This window comes from Mya arenaria, chromosome 16, assembly GCF_026914265.1.
Source record: "Mya arenaria isolate MELC-2E11 chromosome 16, ASM2691426v1".
Classification (NCBI taxonomy): domain Eukaryota; kingdom Metazoa; phylum Mollusca; class Bivalvia; order Myida; family Myidae; genus Mya; species Mya arenaria.
Window position 1 is genome coordinate 12,884,798 of NC_069137.1, and position 5,401 is coordinate 12,890,198.

General features: G+C 31.8%; 1 protein-coding gene across 1 annotated transcript in view; it reads right to left on the bottom strand.

Moving 5' to 3' along the window:
* LOC128222458 (ribonuclease Y-like) overlaps positions 1–3,557 on the bottom strand; it is a 12,673-nt gene extending 9,116 nt beyond the window's left edge. Inside the window, exon 1 of the mRNA XM_052931466.1 lies at positions 3,420–3,557. The gene's annotated coding sequence lies outside the window, so the exon portion shown is untranslated. The remainder of the gene's footprint in view (positions 1–3,419) is intronic.
* Positions 3,558–5,401: the final 1,844 nt, after the last annotated feature.

The following is a 5,401-nucleotide window of genomic DNA, read 5'->3' on the forward strand; positions in this document are numbered from 1 at the left end:
TTTCAAGTGCTGAACTCAAATGAAAGTTTATCATAGAACTTGCGCATTGGATGGGTGGGTTTTACGTGCGCTTAGTTGGGCTTATGAAAATATCGTTTCGAAAAGCAGTTAGACGTTAATTGTTATCACAGTGTCAACTCAGCACAGTTGTTTAGGAAATCGAATCAGTGATGAGCTCGAGACCGCTTTTGGTAATCTATGACGACATAAATTCAACATTGACCTTAACATCAAATCATTTCCTGAGTTTAAACCTTGCGACTGTATACCCAACTTATATGTGATGAAGATTATCCGAAGTAATCACCAGTGACAAGTTCTTTACAGAAACGGTTGCTGTTGTTGATAAAAAAGGTAAAACAATATTGAACTGTTTCTGGAAAATAGGGCGTGAGTAATACTATGACGTTTACTTTGCGGTTCGGGAGGATTCAGTCGAAGTTCATTCCGATCATTTATAATTTGGTAGTTTTAAAAGACAATATTCCTCATGGAAGTTGGAGACTAGGGTGGATTGTGCAGTTAGATATAAGCAATGATGGTGCGGTCGTTCGGCAAATGTTCCCATTGCTTCTGGACGGGTTTTGAAACGACCGTTAAATTTATTGTTTTTCTTGGAAATCTCGAAAAGTAATTATTCCGAAAGAGTGCACGTTGTCACTGAAGGACCTCAACCGTCTGATGTTAAAAGACTACAACTTCAGAGAAAGGACAAGGAACAAACCAAAAGAAACATTAAAAATCATACTTGAATATATAGAACATTAAACAAAAATGGTCCATTGACAAAACATGACTTTTTAAACCTTTTATGATCTTTAATAAGGTTCATCAACAGTACCTTTATACTGTGTACCATTTAATGATTCCAAGTATGTTTCAACATGGTTTTTGTATTGTACAAATTCTTACTACTATTTCTTTCATTGGATTTACAATCTTGCCCTGGTGGGAATGTCGCTAACAACACGAAATATCAGCTTTTTTATGCAATATGATGCTATAAAATGTGTAACTTTTTAATACAATCAACATGTTAATTATGTTGTTATGATATGAATTATTTACCAATATTTTGATTATTTTAAAGTTTACTATAATACAATTGCACCGTTAAAAGTATCATTCAATTCAATTACTCCATTATTTTTTTGCATAAGTCTATTGCTCCAACGGGTATCCTCGGGTATCTCCTGGTTTGGCGGGAAATAGTTACGGTATTTAAAGCGGTGCAATTTCTATTGGAAGATAGATGTTTTACCTTTTGACTTATTGGACGTAACCTACACCAGTTTTAATTGGATTTAATATTCGAAACATCCTTATTTAAGATATACAAAATAAAGTTGGATTATTATTTACTTTCTGGATTCATTACTTGTATAACAATTTGTCTGTGTTTGTAAATATTGGAACAAATTACAATTAAAAGAAAGTTTAAAATGTGTTTGTGTATCTCAAACTCCAGTGTGTTGAGTTAGGGGCCTAGTAAAATAAAATGAACTCGCAACAGACCGCTCCTAAAGTGCATAAAATCTTACACTAAAATCTTCACAGCCGGTGCGCTTAAAAGTACAATCGTTCTGTCGCAAATATGCTTATGCAAAATATGCTTTCAAAGTTTAATTCATATCCAAAGCATTTGTATATGTTTCATATATCCTTTTTATTTAATTAATTTAGTATTCCCTATTTCTCCAGGCTCTATTGTTTACCCTACAACACAATGCAATAATCTCGCTCGACATCGTAAAAAGGATTGACTTAGCATTAAGTACAAATAAATCTTCACCAACGTTGTAAAATAAATAAGGTTTAAATTAAAGCAGCTATACAATGTTATCTCTTATTATTAGGTGGTATGTTTGCAATGCTTTTGTTAAAAATGACTCAATTTGAGTTTATTTTTACATTATATTAATTAGAAGCATGATCTTTTGATTAGGTATGAACGATGGATTTATGGATTATAAAACTCCCAACGCAGAGTGATCAATTTAATACTGATCATTCTTTGTATAAGGCTATTATTTGCTTTATCCGATAAATGTTTGGCCTATTCATTGCATGGCTGCAATTGTTTATGTAAAGCACAACCTAAGTCGGTATATAATATACTTGATCTTGAAATAATACACCCTTAAGTATTTATACGCATATTGTTTTAAACAAAATTATTTTGGCACATGCCTCATCTCATTATTAAACTCAGATATTTAAAGATTCTCAAACAGTCTGCTTTATTTAATAATTTGCTAAATGGGACAATGAACGTAATGCAATTGCAGCTTGCATTACGAGTGCCGTCTGGAAATTGTCGTCTGTACATATCAACATTTGTGTTCCAACAAATGTGGCATTTTTATAATAGTTTGGCATGTCCCTTTTAAGGCTTTGATATACATTCCCAAACATTGCTTATGTTTTTGAAATGAGCATCAGCGACTGAATTTACAGATAATCATTGGATTGTTTTTAGAAAGATTATATTATTTGTATATTAGAAAGTATTCCATATCATTTTCCTTTCGTTTAACTGAACCATAATGAATGTTATTATGCCAGAAAAGACATGTAATGTATAACTCATTTTCAAATTCATTTTTTGCGAAATATTCATTAGATTTCTAGAGCAATACGCGATCAACATCACTTATATTAAGAAATCCTGTCAACTTTTCCAATTATTGATGACATACATTCTAAAATGGAATGATTATTGTGACCTAATGTGTTTCTTTTTAGCATTTGTTATTGTGTCAACATAATTCCACTGAATATAATATACAACTACAGTATATTAGCAAATACCAAACTTGAAAATGTTTTAAAATACCACTTAGTTGTAATAGTTCATGCTATATTACATTCTAAAGGAATATATATGTTGGAACTATAAGTGTACTTCCAGTGTTTTTCCAAACGGAAATAAAATGGAATATTCGTAGGCAACTTTCCATTGATTAGTTAATACAAATCTACAATAAGTTACCATGGCATTATAGTCTTGTCGATTTGTTGATGTCGACTTCAGGAGTTATTACGAAGGCGTTGTTAACAAAAGTTGATTGTTAACTTGTCACGTTTTGTCGGCACATTATGTAATATTCTCGATATTGATGTCGAAATAGAGTGTACGAGTAGTTTCATGAATACATAAAAGTAGTCATATCCACTCAATAATAACAATTCAAGTCTTTGAAACAATCCAAATTGACAAATTGGCTTTAAGCAAATCGACAAAATTAAATCAATTAGCATATACTATATAAGTTCGAAAATTCAGTTACGGTGGGAAAAAATCCGCAAAACTTCGTAATCATTTATATGTTTATTTCATGCAATTCATATTTTCAAATACATAAAAATCATGGTTTGTTGAAATCTTATTCATTTAAAACGTAATGAAAATGTATTACCTGTAAAAGATATATACTTAGTCCGTCCTAATCTGAAATACCAATGATAGATGCAATTAGTATTTGTAATAATAATTAAACTGGCTATTTACTGCGTGCAGACACTCTTAAAATGAACCAATAATTTGTATTGTTTGCAAACGGTATCATTAGATTCATGATTAGCGATGAGCCTTTTGTTAATATATTTACCACAATGTCTTTAATCTAAGGTTAAACCTATGTCAATGAATACTAACGAAACGCACAACCATCCAATATACTGTAATCCGAGTTTTCATTTAAGGAATGAATTGCGGGCTTGATGTCATTATCGGGGTCTGAACGCAATTTGGCTGGTCTAAGTGTGTGGAGTCCGAAGGACTCCACGCGTACTTTGACCAGCACAATTGCGTTCATATCCCCGATAATGAAATCAACCCCGCAATTCATTCCTTATATTTACACCAATAGTTCATTATTTTATTCAAGAAACTTTAAAAAAATACTTCATTTCATTTCGGATAACCTTTCAATAATCCTTTCTTACCCATTCTGTAAATAGGACGACCCGACCGTTTTATTTTTAAAATGACGTCATAATAACGAGGGAAAAGATCAACCACTTGAAATCACTTTTAAACGTAAAACTGAAACACTTTCGGCAACAAAAAATTTAAAATATCATAACTTAGCACTTTCTAAAATGTTGATTTATATTTTACGGGACCTGCTGACACAATACAAACAATAACAAGATCAAATTTTCATATTTATTGTTATGCGATGAATTGCGATCCGAACATATCCGAAGATGTTGTGTTCATCGATTGATTAACGCAATTGCCGAAATGCAATTCATTTAAGGAATGGAAGTTGATGTGTAAATATTTACTAATGCAATATATATGACAATGCATGCAGAAATACCATACATTTAAACATAACCTTTTGCCGAGGCCCTTTTTTGTTAATTTTTCTTATTGATAGCAAATATGGTAGAAAGATCAGAATAATAGTATATTTCTTTTCTTAATTTCACTAGTTATTGAAGCCTTAGTCATCATTTTTCCGAAACGACTGAACACCTGCAAACCGCACAAACCGACCAATGACGTTGCCATCTTTTTAACGTTGTAAAATGTGTTCTACATCTTCACGGTGGAGAACCCACGTGACTTATTTGGTAAAGTGCACGGCAACAAATGTCAACAAGTCTCGATTCAGGTAAGGTTTTGAAAGATAACTTTCTTAATATTTGGAGAATATTTGTGAAATAAAGACCATAAACCCCGCATTTAAGAGCTCTATCCACGGTAATAAAGAACTTTCTCTAATATCCTAAAGTTTTCAATCTTGACCAACTGATTTCTCAGAGTTGAAATCTAAGGCAAAGTACACGGCTTTTGACAAATCTATCGGTTTACCTCATGTAAGCCGTAAATAATTCATACAAAAATCTTATTGTAAGCAAATTTTATGTATTTTAAAGTTTTCAGCGTGTATTGTTGAAATTCTTACAGTTATTTCAAAGGCGAAAATGAACTAAAACCAAATTGATAAAGTACACGGACATTTTAGGTTTGATAAAGTACACGTTCGTTAACAACCTTCAATGTGTATACTCATTATTTCACTGATTGGTGCTAAAACGAGTTATTATAAATATATTAATTATTTCTATTCTTCAAATTCATTATTGAACATTTCTCCATGTTTGAAAAGACGCATTGTAATGGAGTGGCAATGGAAGAATGAACGCGTTTTAACAGTTAGACCGATGGAGTCGCCTAAATTATGGGCTCATTTTCATGAATCATGGAAACATGTGTTATCACACTAAAATTCAGTCCCGTATTTTAACAATATATTCGAAATTGTCATATAAAGGGATTGAAGTTTTTGTAAAGGGTGTTCCACTTCTTTTTCGTATCGTATATGTAAAACGTGTTTGTATTCATTATACATGGTAAACAGTAACTGCTTAATAACTCTTCATTTTG